This window comes from Aquarana catesbeiana, linkage group LG12, assembly GCF_042186555.1.
Source record: "Aquarana catesbeiana isolate 2022-GZ linkage group LG12, ASM4218655v1, whole genome shotgun sequence".
Classification (NCBI taxonomy): domain Eukaryota; kingdom Metazoa; phylum Chordata; class Amphibia; order Anura; family Ranidae; genus Aquarana; species Aquarana catesbeiana.
Genome location: NC_133335.1, coordinates 134,864,517 through 134,880,093, shown reverse-complemented (window position 1 = coordinate 134,880,093; position 15,577 = coordinate 134,864,517). Strand labels below are relative to the sequence as shown.

Below are 15,577 nucleotides of genomic sequence, written 5' to 3'. Positions count from 1 at the left end.
AAAAAGACTGTCACTTCCTGTCTCTTTCGCAAAGTTGCACCAAAGGCAGACATGACGTCAAAATCCAATGTTTGAAGGGGAAATTTCCAAGATATTTAATAATAGCTATGATCAATTGCTAAGTTTGCTGAAATTACTGCTAAAACTTTTGAAGCTGCTAAAAACTCAGACAATGTCACAATAAAGTGTTTTGCAAGTGCCTTGTTTTTGTCTGACAAAAATGTATAAAACTGTGAAAGAGGAAATAAAGAATTCAGAAGTTTTTTATTCTGAACTAAGTGTCAGAGCGTGATTACTTCATGGCATGCATGCTTCACATTTAATTTGATAAAGGGGTGGATATAATAATATCAGACTTTGTTCTGAATCCAAAACATTTTGGCACTCAAACGTGGGGCTCAAGGTCCCAAGTAGCCGAGCCAGAAGGGACCAGGAGGATAAGGCAACACGGAAACAGGAGGAGACTGATCACCTCTAGAAATGGTAAGACACTTTTGATAGCTTGTATATCTAGTCTACTGTTTATCCTGTACCCGTGGCTGGTCAATCTCTGTGCCTATGTTGGCTTCCTGCGGCCCTCAAAGACAGGTATTAATCTTGCCTCGAGTCTGTTGATAAGTTAAGGAACTTGCAATTATATCTACCACCTGTTTTGTTCTGTTCTGTTTTGTTGATCGATCTTGTGTTTTGTGATGGCTGTTGGGAGTTGGGGATTGCTTATATAGTCATGGATGACGGATGAAATTAGTTGACGTGGTTAAACTTCTCCTGGGACTAGGAGAAGGCGTCAGGATGTGGTTAAACTTCTCCTGGGGGGAATAAAATAAATAATTGTGCGGCAAAGCACGGGTAGTACAGTAAGTACGGACGTATGGGCAACCGGGAAACCCCGGGGGGGGGGTCAGGAACATGCATAGTGGCGTGGGGGATCCCGTGACAGCTTGAGTAATCCTGTACTTCACTGCGGCCGTCACATATCTTGTTGGTTGTTGGTCACATTTTGTTGTTGGTGGTAATGTCATGTTCTAAGTGTGTTTGTGGTCTGTTATTTGGGATACATGAAGAGGGCTGGGGGTTGATTGAAGTGGTAGAGCCAGGATATAGGGCTGAGTCTCTTGGTTATAAACCCCTACTGCCACATACTGTGCATTTATTGGTGTTCAGATTGAATGTGCATTATCCAGTAAAAATTGTTGTTGGCAAATCACTGGAAGCAATAGAGGCTCAAACTAGAATAACAGGACATGCAGCCGAAAGGTGCCCCTTGCAACCTGAACAACCGGAAGGGTTAGAAGAAAGGGAAAGAGACAGAGTGAGAAGTTTGGGTTTTGAGTTGGAACATGTAAATGACATTTAAAGTGGCGCGTTGAATACTAGTTACTGTTTGTTAGCTGTCTTGTTGAGAGTAATAAGTCATGTATTACTCGCTCTCTCCCCTACCTGTGGCCACCTGAGTGGGCAGGGCTGTGTGACTGGTCTACGTTTTGGAAAGACGCATGTAAGGAGACTTGCACGGCAGTCGAACCCTGAGACGTTCCTTTCTTTCTCTCTCTCTCTCTCTCTCTATCCATTTTTGTCCTCGTTAACTTGAGACTGTGATATGAGCTGAACCGGTACCAGGTGATAGAGGATTGTCGGACCCTTGAGTCCAGGACAGCCTCGTGACCTATTAAAAAATCCTGAGCAGACACATAAATATCACAGTCATCAAGACAGAATGTAGCAAGGTAGTGTTATATATTGGAAGGTGGTCCGAAAGAGGACAGGTGGTGGTCAGAGGATTGTCAGCCCTCGAGTCCAAGACAGCTTCATAAAATCGCCATACAAATCCTGAGCCTGGACACATAAACTTCCCAATAGCTAACAATGGGGCAGAAGTTAGAGAGACCTAAAGCGGGTAGTTTGGCTTGTGATTTGGGATTAGAGCGAGAAGGAGAAGATGCTGTCAAGAAAGAGAAAGAAGTTGGCAAAAGTGTGTGGGGTTGATATGCATTTGGGCGGAAGGCTACAGGTAGATGAGTGGCGTACTGTTTTGAAACATAAAAAAAAGATCTGTTGTCAGATAATGGGTTGCTACAAACAGGAGACGCTTGGTTCAAAGTTGCAAAAGCTTTTCATGAAGAAGGATGGATAGAACAGGAAATATGTGTTGAAAATGGTTGTATTATGTATGTGTACAAGAAGCCAGAAAAGGGGTCAAAAGCTAAGACAGACAGCCAGCCACCGCCCTTTAATGACGTCTGGACCCCAGGAAGTAGACACTCCCTTTTGTCTACTGCCCCTCTGCTACAAGTGACAGAGGAGTCTCTGACACCTCCCCCGCAATGCTTAATAGTAGACAATGTACACTTGTCTTTGTACAGCTCAGGTGGTTGCTGCCACACACGCCCGACCCAAACTGTACCACTTGCACCACCACCCCCACCGGAACCTACCCACATATATGCGGTGATAGACCAGTCCTCGGTATCGTATTACAGGGCCCAACCTACCCCATTAATGACAAGTGTACATTCTGGGGAAGACTTGGACAGCTCCAAGGGGGGGAAACACAGACACTCAAGCCTCAGGAGGTCCCCCCTTGGCCCTCCTGCCCTAACAGACCTGGGACTAGGGACCCAACCTTAGCCCCAACCCGGTCCCTCCTCTCAAAGTCCCGACCAGAGTCACGCCGGCCCTGCCAGGATGCACCAAGCTGACAGGCATGCCGGAACAGGTACAACCCCAAAACGACATAAAAACGACAGACTGTTACATTTCAAGGCACACCCCACATTGGATCCATCCCCATGTATGACTCATCAGCTGGGGCAATGGGTTCCTTCACGCTGCTGTCCAATGACCCATTTGACCACCTATATGGTGACACACGTTTACAGTTCCCCCCTCCAACATCCCTCTTACGCCCCTTGCAATCCAGCAGCCATTACCCAGTACTTTCCCTAAACCCCCTTTGAATGGGTTCCTGGACCCTCACACAACCAAAAACAACAGCCCCTTCCCTTCATCACAGAGAGTCTGACTTTAAGGAGTTTCTTTAATAACAGTGAATGTAGCAAATGTGCTATATTTATGCAAATGCTTTTAATTGTATTTAAGCTGTATTAGCAATAACTGGTTTAAAATGTAGTTTAAAATGTTCAATTTGAATGAAGAATATATTTAAGAGTATTATAAATAAAGAGGTCACACAAGGAAAGGCGAATCTGTTGAAAAATAGCACAAGAAGTTTATTGATTTGGGTTTTAGCATGCTGAACAAAGCACATAGGCACATGTTAATTTATTTCAGCCCTTCAAAAGTCAATCCGAAAGGGTCTGAGTATAGAGTAATGGAGCTTGAGATGTTGTTATTAGTGGTTATTAGGTCCAGAATCCTCACAGAGCAGTAGAGAGTAGCTCCTCTCATGATGGCCTCTGACACACCCTATCTGCGCCCATCAGTAACAACTCCATGTGTCTGCTACAACTGCAGAAGGGAATACCGAAGCCCCTGGAAATTCACCCACAGGCAACCAAGCCCCAACTGTGGTCCACATGAAAATGCCCAGTACCAGAGACATGACACCCCACCTCGCCTACCACCTCGCCCACCTCTCCGGATCACATGAACCCTTTCTTCAAGCAAGCCTGTGTCACCTGCCCGCTACACCTGGACTGTTATGCCACAAGGTGGCCAGAACTCCCCTTCCCAATTCGCCAAGGCAATTGCCCTCATTCTGGATACCTGGATGAAGTTACACCCAGACATTGTACTCCTTCAGTATTTTGATGACTTCCTACTTGTGCAGATACCCTTGGTGATGCCTTAATCTTCTCTGAAAGCCTCCTCCACTACCTGGCTGAGCAAGGATGCAGGCGACCACGAAGGGACTGGCCTTAAAGCAAAAAGTCCAGAGAGAAAGTGATTTTCCTATGCCTCTGCATCCCCCAAGGCACCTGACATCTCACTGAAGAAAGAGTTGCTGCAATCAAAGCCATCCCTTTGCCTCAAGGTCATAAACTCTTACATGCTTTCCTAGGAATAATCTCCTATTGCCGCTCTTGGATCCCAGAAGCCTCCCTCTTGATACAACCTCTTTATGATGCCCTTTCTCGCTTTCTCCAGAAGCTGTGGACAATTTTGAAACTCTGAAGGAGATCCTTTCAACAGCCCCTGCTTTGGGACTAGAAGACTTTCAAACTGTTAGTCTCAGAAAGACAAGGACATGCCACAGGAGTTTTGGTTCAGGCCCATGGCAACAGGATCAGACCCATTGGTTATTACTCTTGCCAACTGGACCCAGTGGCCAAGGGAGGACCCTCCTGTCTCAGAGCTGTCTTTGCAGCCCAAGCCCTTTTGGACAAGACTACTGACTTGGTGTTGGGCCACCCGTTAATCCTTCTTGCCCCTCATGACATAACTGTTATACTAAACCAAGTACAGCCCAAGCACCTGTCTTCAGCAAGACTCCAGTGTGCCTTGCTCCTACCTGATAACATCACTCTCCTTCGATGTGATACTCTCAACCCATCCACTCTACTTCCACTTCTCGAGGGGGGAACCTCTTTGGAGAATGATGCTCATCTCACCACTCATGACTGTTTCGAGGTGATGAAAAAAGAGACTTTACATTTACCGACAGTCAGTGAAACAGCCTTTGAGAATCCTGACTTGACAATCGAAGATACAGTTCTTCAAGCTTCAGCATTACCTTCCTCCATGTCTGCCCAGGAGGCAGAACTCAAAGGCCAACAATGGCATGTAAATTGACAGAGGGGAAAAGAGCTAACATCTATACAGACTCAAGATATGCCCTCGGCGTTGCCTGCGATTTTGGGATCATCCGGAAAACCAGAGGGTTCCTGCAAGCAGCAGGAACACATGTAAAACACAGTGCAGCTATCAAGGACTTAATTGATGCCCTACTCCTCCCAACACAAGTGGCTATACTTAAGGTAGAGAAGCACGGCAAGCTGAATTCCCAAGAAGCACGAGGCAATCACCTGGCAGATACCGCTGCAAAACAAGCTGCAAACAGAACGCAAGAAGTGGTCAGTGGAGTGGATGCATCCATCCTGGATGGTACAGCGGATACCCCTGAAGAAACTGTACTGACCACCATGATTCTACAAAACCCTCCTGTGAGCAGGACCCATCTCAAGGAGCAGCAAGAAGCAGCTGATAAAGAAGAAAAAGAAGTGTGGATCAAGAAAGGAGCCATAGAAACTGAAGGGATCATGGAATTATACAAGAGGCCGTGTCTGCCACGATCAATGTCTCCTGCAGTGGTACAGTGGGCCCACGGTGCCTCTCATCTGTCAAAAACTTTGATAAATGCCCAAAACAATTAATACTACTTAGCCCCAGGAATTACACCACTTACCAACAACTTTTGCAATTTATGCGCTATCTGTGCTAAGTGTAACCCAGGAAGAACGGAAAAGGTACCTTTGAAGCATCTAGCAAAGGCCCAGTACCCCTTTCAAAGGATACAGATCGACCACATCCAGATGCCAAAGAGTGGCCGATATGAATATGCATTGATTGACAGCAAAAACCAGGGCTAAAAGACTTTTTAGCGGAAATAGTGTGCAGGTATGGTGTCCCAGAGGTTGTAGAGAGTGACGGCCTCAGTAACCAAAGAGATATGGGCAGCTTTAGGAGTCACATGATTTTTCCACACCCCATACCATCCTGAGAGCAGTGGGAAGGTGGAAAGATTAGACAGCACAATAAAATTTAGAATGCTAAAAATGTCTCAGGAAACGGGAATGAGTTGGCCTTAGACAGCCTACCCATTTCCTTATTCAGTGTTAGGTACACTCCGAGGGGAAACCATGGTCTGTCACCCTATGGGATAATATTTGATTCAGCCCCCAGACTAGGTTGTTATTTCCTACAACAGGTTCAGCTCCAATCTGATGTATTAACTGATTATGTGACTGTTTTATCTCGAGAATTAATCTACTGTATATCCATTTGGAAGTATTCTCCTCCATTCCAGATCCTGAGCGAGATACAGGATCACACAACTTGGTCCCCGGAGACTGGGTCCTGATAAAGAAGTTTGTGAGAAAACACACCCTTGAACCCAGATATGATGGTCCTCTCCGGGTTCTCCTAACAATTGCCACATCAGTCAAGGTGGCCGGGAAAAACTTGTGGATACACACCTCCCACTGCAAGAAAATCCCTGTACCTAAGTAATAGGCCGAGGGAACCAAATGATTCTGTATATCTTTTTCATAGTAATTATTGCCCAGGTGCAAGAGGTAGCCATCAAACAAAAAGATGGCGTAACCCAGTTCTGGTATAACTCATCCAATACACATGTTGCCACTTTTATATCCTCTTATGAACAGATAATTCCAGATACTATGTACGCAATCTGGTCCTGGAATGAAGACCCATGATTGTGTATGTATGCGTCACTGACACCTATTGGGGTGACAACTGTAATGCCTGGGGAGCAGTGGGTTGGAACACTGGGGGTACAAACCTGAAAACGCTCAAAATAGAAAAGAAAAAAAATGGGAAGTCACTTTTAGATAGAATGACAATCAACAAACACACAGATCAGCCTTACACCAAAGAGTTCAGGCTGACCATTGAGAATCCTAGCCCAGAAGACAGTGGGACCTATGTTCTGGGCCTGTGGTGAGGAAGTGGGTATCCCGGTTTTAGAAAGCCTCTCCAACTGAAAGATATGGTCAATAACCCTGAGTGGGGAGTTCCCCAATCCACATCTAGCTCAAACCCTCTGAGGCCCCATACACAGAAGTTACGGGACATGGTGGCCATAGCAGACCCTACCTTCAAAGACACGATGGCCACAGAAACCAGGTTCTCAGATGTCAACTTCATAGGTTGGACTTGATGGACTTGCGTCTTTTTTCAACCTCACCTACTATGTAACTATGTAACTATGTAACTTGTGGCTAGAGTAGATGAGGTACAATGCAGAGAAACATAACAAGACAAATTGTTATGTGTGTGGGGGGGGGCTAGGCCTCATTTGGGAACAGTACCCCTAAACATACCCCCGAACATGAGACAGGTTTCCTTAGCCTGTTTGCCAACACAACCACTAACCACTCCCTGTGTAAATATTGGAAGGAGGAATGTCCCATAGTCACCAAGACTCCCAAGCCAGGAGAAGTTATCCCCATATATCCTGGCAATTACACATGCTATGGATGGTATCAGGGAGTGAGTGGGGAAACCCTTTGGGAATTTCACCAAGGGTTACTGTGGATCTTATAGTGAGGTGTCTGCAGATCTAGTGCAAAATCAAGTCCAGTCTTTGAGAGACGTGTACTGAATCAACGGGGTCATGAAAATCAGAAGCAGATTGACAGAGCAGTGGACAGGAGAATGCGCATTGGCCAAGGCCATAATGCCTCTGCATATTTTTCCAGAGGCCACTCCACAAATTGAACCAGACTTAAACGACACACCCAGGCCTAACAGGAGGCATAGGAGTGCCGCAGCAGGAAGCTTTGACCCTCATGTATACATAAACACCATAGGGGTCCCTAGAGGGGTCCCAGATGAGTTCAAAGCAAGAGACAAAGTAGCAACAGGATTTGAATCTTTGATCCCCATCATCACTGTAAATAAGAATGTAGACTGGATAAATTACATCTACTATAACCAACAAAGGTTAGTCAATTACACCAGAGATGCACTCCAAGATTTAGCCGAACAACTAGAAGCCGCAGCACACATGACTTTCCAAAACCGCATGGCCTTAGATATGGTCCTAGCTGAAAAGGGGGTGTGTGTAAAATGGTGCCTAAAACAGGTACATGTTGTACCTAAATCCCAGACAACACTGGCCCAAACGGTAAGGTAACTTTGGCCATCAGGAAACTTGAGGATTTGTCCGAAGAACTAATGCCGCGTACACCCGGCGGACGGGATTTCGTCGGACAATTCGATCGTGTGTGGGCTCCAGCGGACTTTGTTTTCTCAAAAGTTGGACGGACTTAGATTTGAAACATGTTGTAAATCAATCCGTCGAAATCGAGTCCGGTCGAAAAGTCCGCTCGTCTGTATGCTAGTTCGACGGACAAAAAGCCACGCTAGGGCAGCTATTGGCTACTGGCTATGAACGTCCTTGTTTTAGTCCGGTCGTACGTCATCACTTACGAATTCGACGGACTTTGGTGGATTGTGTGTAGGCAAGTCCGTTCATTCAGAAAGTCCGTCGTAAAGTCAGTCGAAAAGTCCGCCGGGCAAAGTCTGCCGTAAAGTCCGACCGCGTGTACGCGGCATTAGAAAGAATTCAGGGCTTCAGGCCAGGATAGGATTTTAAGTGTAAGGGACAGATTTGTTAAAGTCTTAACTCTAATGCCGCGTACACACGGTCGGACTTTACGGCAGACTTTGCCCGGCGGACTTTGACGGACATTATGATGGACTTTCTGAATGAACGGACTTGCCTACACACAATCCACCAAAGTCTGTCGAATTCGTACGTGATGACGTACGACTGGACTAAAACAAGGAAGTTCATAGCCAGTAGCCAATAGCTGCCCTAGCGTGGCTTTTTGTCCGTCTAACTAGCATAGAGACGAGCGGACTTTTCGACCGGACTCGATTGGATTGATTTAAAACATGTTTCAAATCTAAGTCCGTCCAACTTTTGAGAAAACAAAGTCCGCTGTAGCCCACACACGATCGAATTGTCCGATGAAATCCCGTCCGCCTGGCAAAGTCTGCCGTAAAGTCCGCTCGTGTTTACACGGCATAAGAATTTTCAGATATCTGCTAGTTCTTTTTTTTCCAGTCTGAAGCCAAACCACAACAGGTTATAAAAAGACTGTCACTTCCTGTCTCTTCCGCGAATATGCACCAAAAGCAGACATGACGTCAACATCCAATGTTTGAAGGGGAAATTTCCAAGATATTTAATAATAGCTATGATCAATTGCTAAGTTTGCTGAAATTATTGCTAAAACTGCTGAAGCTGCTAAAAACTCAGACAATGTCACAATAAAGTGTTTTGCAAGTGCCTTGTTTTTGTCTGCCAAAAATGTATAAATCTGTGAAAGAGGAAATAAAGAATTCAGAAGTTTTTTATTCTGAACGTGTCAGAGCTTGATTACTTCATGGCATGCATGCTTCACATTTAATTTGATAAAGGGGTAGATATAATAATATCAGACTTTGTTCTGAATCCAAAACACTGCAAACCAAACAGGAGGGTATTCAGCGTATCCCTAATAACAACTCAAATCATAATTTAAAAAAAGAAACAAAAAGAAAATTATAAATTGTAAGGGTGAAAATCCCCAGCCCAGCGGGCTTGTTGGGAGTGTTGGGGCTGTATTTGCCATGGTCTGCCATGCTGCTGTGGTGGGTGGGGTTGCTGTGGTGTCTGTGGAGGTGGTGGAGGATTGTAATTTAAATCACAGATGTGTGTTTTAGGTGTAATTTGGCCCCTCCTCCCCTTGTTGAGGAGCTTCAGGATCAGCTCCTCACACATACTCCGTTGCTCCTCCTCCAAATGCCTCCTGCGCATCCGGGGCCGTACTGATTGCTGTTGTTGCATGGCTGAGGAAGTCAGCCGTGGCCTCATCCAGGTTCCTGGTCTTCCTGGCCCTTTTAGTAGGAGGGCATAGGGGAGGAATCTGCAACTCCATCTGGCTGGCTGGGCATGGGCTCCTCCTGACTGAGACTTTCCTGTGTATGAAAATGACATATTTGTGGTTTTTTGGTCATCAATCACATACAATTATGAGCTCATGACTGTTGCAAATTGAATTTTGACAAATAGAAAAGACTATCATTCTGACCCCAGCATTTTTCATTCTTGTCCCAATCATTTTTGGCCACTACTGTCTATTGATATGTAAACCACTTTGTTAAGGCAGAAATTTGGGATCAATAACGTCTAGTTAACATCATTCTATTTTTGTCTACAAATATGTTCATCAATGTTATACCTCAGTCAAGCTGGGCTCCTCCACATCTTCTTCCTGTGTAGAAGGACCAGTATGGACCTCAGGAGCTGTGGCCTCAGCTGAAGTGGAAGGAAACATTGAGAGTGATGGGCGTGGTTCGCTTTGGTCGGACAAAAAACATAGGCTTTGGTAGTACCACAGCCTGGGGACATATATGTCATCTGCTGATGCTCCTGATCTCTGGGATTCAATGACCGCCTTGCGCTCCATATTATATTTACTACGCAGGCTACCAATTTTGGCATTCAAATAATTGATGTCTGCCATGGGGTACAGAGGCTTCACCAATTCCAACAGTTTCTCCATCGCTGCCTTCCTCTTGATTTTATTTGAGTAATCCCCAGGGGCGTAACTAGAAGTCATAAGGCCCCATAGCAAAATGTTGTATGGCCCCCCCCAACAAAAAAAATGAACAATGAATGTTGGCGCTTCAATCATCACGGCACCATGGTTGGTATGGTGTCAAGATGACTGAAACACATTATTTTTATTATTACATTGTTATATAAAATGAAATAGTTCAACTGAGCATAATGCAGAATCAGTGGGAGCCCTCAGCGTGTCACTTGCCAACGTCACCTGCCACAAGTTGCGTATTGTCACTTGCTACAAGTTGTGGATTGTCCACTTGTCACGTCTCCTGCCACAAATTGCGGATTGTCCACTTGCCACGTCACCTGCCACACGTTGCAAATTGCCCACTTGCCATGTCACCTGCTACATGTTGCAAATTATCCACTTGCCACGTCACCTGCCACACATTGCGGATTGTCCACTTGCCACAAGTTGCGGATGGTCCACTTGCCACGTCACCTGCCACACATTGCAGATTGTCCACTTGCCACAAGTTGCGTATTGTCACTTGCCACGTCTCCTGCCACACATTGCGGATTGTCCACTTGCCACATCACCTGCCACAGGTTGCAAATTGGCCACTTGCCACATCACCTGCCACATGTTGCAAATCATCCACTTGCCACATCACCTGCCACACATTGCGGATTGTCCACTTGCCACGTCACCTGCCACACATTGCGGATTGTCCACTTGCCACAAGTTGGGGATTGTCACTTGCCACATCACCTGCCACACGTTGCAAATTGCCCACTTGCCACATCCCCTGCCACAAGTTGCGGATTGTCCACTTGCCACAAGTTGCAGATTGTCACTTTCCTGCTAAGGTGGGGAATGGGGGTTGACACTTCCTGTTTCCCAGTCTGAGTCATGCAGCAGAGAGATGATGTAATCTCTCTGCTGCCTGCACAGTGAGTAAGCGCAGAACTGCCGGGATGCACGGCGGGCCCCGGGCAGTCAGAGATGATGTCATCTCTCTGCTCTGCCGCCCGCTGATTGGCCAGTCCACCCACTGAGCCTCCCAGCTGGCAGCATCCCGTATGTTCCCTCAACCACCCACCAAGCTGCCCAGCTGCTTCCGCTCGCACAGTCAGTGTGACTGTACGAGCGCCGAACGGACGGGCAGCTCGGCGGCTCACCTGACGCCTGCTCACTTGCACGCTGACTCACGGGGCCCTACTCAGCTGCGGGGCCCCATAGCGCCCGCGTGGGTCGATATGGCGGTAGTTCCGCCACTGGTAATCCCTACTCTTGACTCTCCATAGACACTGCAGCTCCCGGTACTGCTCTATAAATTCTGGCTAAAAGTCTGGTGCTGTGAATTTATACACCATTGTGAATTAATAAATTAGCAGATGCCTGCAAGACAGAACACAAGACAAACCCTAACGTCAGGCTTAACTCATAAATAATCTGGTCCCAATATAGGCCTCAATCTAAGCAGTATAGCCCACTACCCACTGATGTCACAATTTACAATTGTACCTTCGTTTTATGATTCCTTTTGGTGATGACAATCGTTTGTCCTCCACTCCCAGATCGTTCCTACGGCTGTTACATTGACCGCACGTTATGGTTTATATACACTGCGCATGCATGAAACTCCGCCTCTGTCCTTCTTGTTAGTGTATTCCCCGCCTCTTCTCTTTCTGGGGAAGTGGAAATGCAAATTGCGGTGAGACAGCAGGTGTGTGGTGAGAGCAGCAATGAGGAAAACCCAGAGAAAGCCACTGTCAGATCCAGGAGGAGCTATAAGGCCACAAATATGTTGTTTGAAGAAATGGTGTACATGGTGGACATCTTAGTGAGGACGGACTATGATGGGAAGCATGGACCTTACAGAAACCCAAATGCCAGAAAGGCCAAGATCATGGCTAAAGTTGTGAGACGTCTGCACAGGAATTTTGGGGTACGACGAAACACGGATCAGTTGAGAAAACGCTGGTCAAACCTAAAATTGAGAGAGGAAGATCAGTATAGAAAGATCAGGAAAGTGCTGCAAAAGTGTTTGTCCTGTGTTCCTATCATTATTACTTTCTTGCTGGTCCATGTTCTTTTCTTTACTGCTCTACAGTTTAAAATGCCAAGTTTTATTTTCGTGGACACAGGAATCGTTGATTGACCACTAATACTTCGTTTTTGGGAGATGCACGTTAAATGCATTTGTTATGGCCTATTTTGATGAAAATAAGGTCATTAGATTGTTGTCTAGATGTGTTTGTAACTATAATTAAATGTCAACTTTATTCAGTGTCAGTAGAGGACACTCGGCAGCTGTTTACGCATCTGGACGCAGGAGCACTAGTGTGGGACACCACATCACCCTTGTTATGGTGTCCCACGCAGGTGCTCCAGTGGATACTAGAAGTATCTCCATGTGTGAAACTTGCACAAAACAGGTAAGTATTCCTGCTCTGGAAAGGGAAAAAATCATGTATTCAGCTTGTGTCAGGAGCATATCAGTGGCCATCGGGCGAATATGCGTGCACGCAGGGGCACGAAGGGCCTTTACAGGGCAGTTCTGATGAAATCTCCACCAGGGGGTGCCGGAGCGCTCACGCGTGCCCGTGCGCGTGCCCGTGCGCGCTAGCGCTGTTTGGTGCCAAGGGCCCTTTAAAAGACTGTCAGATGCTTCTATCAGGTGCTGTTCGTCTGCAGCTCTGCACCTGAGTTCCTGTATCCTGCCTGTTGTTGTATTGCTAGTGACCCGGCTCCGTCTGACCATTCTCCTGTCTCCTATCCGACCCGGCCTTTCTGACCTCACTTACATCTTGTGACCCGTTGCCGAACCCCTGCCTGCCTGACTATTCTTGGATTATCCCTCCTGCTATATACCTGCCTGATCTCCTGCCAAACGGACTGTCTGACTCTGCTTTGCCTGTGTCCTGTGACGCTGCTTCCAGCCTGCTCTACCAAGCATCAGATTCTGCTGCTGCCGTTTCATTCACCTGTCTGCCTGCTGGCCTGCATCAGCCTACCTGCATCCGCAGCTCAGCTATCCCAGAGGGACGTCTTTCCAGTTCCAGTGTTTGCTTCTGTTGGAAACTGCATCAGGCCCTCCTACCCACTGTGCTCAGGAAACCACTGTTCCCACTTCCAGTGACTCCTGAACCAGTGTTTAAGAGAGGTCTCCTTCTACCAGTCGGGCTCAACTACCAGGTACCTAACAGTTTGGAACTTGGCCAAAACAGACAATTGGAAGACACTTCCAAACAATGTTTTATATTACTATTTCTAGACTAACAAATCTGTCTGCTAAGTATACCTGTTTTGTATTCACATAGGGGAGAAAAGAAGAGGGGCATCTGAGCTGTGTGTGTGCACCAGTAACCCAGCACCTCCTGAAGATACAGAAAGTATCCAGACACCTTGAAGAAGATGTTGATGCTGATTTGCAGGAAGTACTGTGTGAAGTTCTCGAAACTGTGTAAACCACAGGTCAGTGTCTGAGAACACAGCTTCAAGTAATAGATGAATTCCTGCATATTTCTAATACATGGTGTGTTTTTTATTTTTTAGGTGATGTGGATGTTGTGGAAGACCAAAATCACTTCAGCAGTGCAAGTGCACAAATACTTATCAGTGAGCTCTTGGTTTGCAATAGGGAATTGGAGAAAATGAAAGAAACCATGCATGATCTACAAAACAGAGTTATCAACATCATCAATATTTTAGCTAAAATTTAAAAACATGTTTTATTTTTTTCGTTATGTTGTACATGTGTTTGTACAATTTTAAATTGATTACATTTGTGTGGCTTCATGCCCAGATGTCTATTGAAGTCGCACCTGAAATCGCCAAAAGCAGTGCAGGAACTACTTTTGCAAATTGGTGCGGCGCCGCTAATTCTGCGTCGCACCGAATGGAACAGTGCCATTGCCTCCAATAGGCTGCAACTTGTCATGTGATTTTATCTCTTAAATCGCTCCAATGTGAACCTAGGCTTTAGTGTCTGAGGTCAGTGTTTCTCCACTGCACTTTTCTAGGTGCACCACCAGGTCCTGTTTTCTGTATTTTCCTCAGTAGAAAAACGACTGTGTGAATTACTAACCTGGAAAATGACATCATCATCTGTGACAAAATCAAAAAATATAGAAAACATGACCTGGGAATGCATCTGGAGAAGGAGAGTTGGGAAACACTGCCCTAAGTAATGTTAATTGTAATCTTTATGTGTTTTTAAGAATCGCAAAGCCAAAATTTGAAGATGCCCACAAATTGTGCCAAAATATTCTTATTTCCCTCATGATCCCATGCCTAAAATGTTTGTCTTTCCCTACATCTAGTTTGCTAAAGCCCCAAAACACACAGTGTGTCAACATGTGCTATCTCCCATCATGGGATATCAATGTACATATTTTGGGGGTGCAACCCCTTCCTCCAAACTAAAGTAGGTGAGAGGAAGGGTTTGCACCCCCGAAACACGTTCATCGATACCCCATGATGAGAGCTAGCACATATTGACACACTTGGAGTTATGGGAGATAGCACATGTTGACACACTGTGTGTTTTGGGGCTTTAGAAACTAACCTGTTTGTACCTACGCATATTTTAGGCAGGGGGTCATAAGGGACATTTAACAGTTATGCCACTACGTGTACATGGCTTCAAATTTTGGCTTTTAGAGGGGTGAGATCACCATCTGAGGAAGGCAACTTCAACAGTTTTGGGATACTAATGTTTTATATGGCCTTCACTTTAGAAAGTCGAACTTTGTAAGTTCCTGAGTTGGGGATGTGTATCTTATGTTTTTAAACATGCCTGTTTAGCCCCAAAAAGGCAAAATAATGGCAAACATACTTGTTATACACCAAGATGTTGGTTTGTTCAAAAACCTTTTAAAACGCACATGTGAATGTGCTTGGAGTAAAATGTTTTATAGTAAACAATGTGCGACTTCTTATTTCAATGCTCAATACCAGTGTATTTGTTAAGTTGGTGTAGTTACAGTGACAATGTGCTCTAAAATGTGGCAAACTAAGGCAATTTTAGGGCCTTAAAGAAATTAATTAAAGGAGTTGAAAAAGCTGAATATTTTTAACATTAATGCATTACATACATTAACAATAACAATGTGTGTGTGTGTAGCTGACCCACAGCACAACATAATAGTTAGCTGAAGAAGAGATTGTCACCTCATGGAGCAAATAAGTTACTTTTGCACTATTGTAGAAAATGGCCAAAATTAAGGCCATTTGAGAACCTAGGAGACAGATAAGAAACACAAACAGTAATGCAAATTAAATAGGAGTTTAGTATCAAATCAAAGATT

The 15,577-nt window shown here is 45.4% G+C and overlaps 1 long non-coding RNA gene across 1 annotated transcript; it reads left to right on the top strand.

The window, feature by feature from the left end:
• The first annotated feature begins 276 nt into the window (after positions 1–276).
• On the top strand, positions 277–13,940 carry LOC141114053 (uncharacterized). Its single transcript, XR_012236856.1, has 3 exons — positions 277–483; positions 13,589–13,742; positions 13,824–13,940. It is a non-coding gene; the product is annotated as an uncharacterized lncRNA (long non-coding RNA).
• Positions 13,941–15,577: the final 1,637 nt, after the last annotated feature.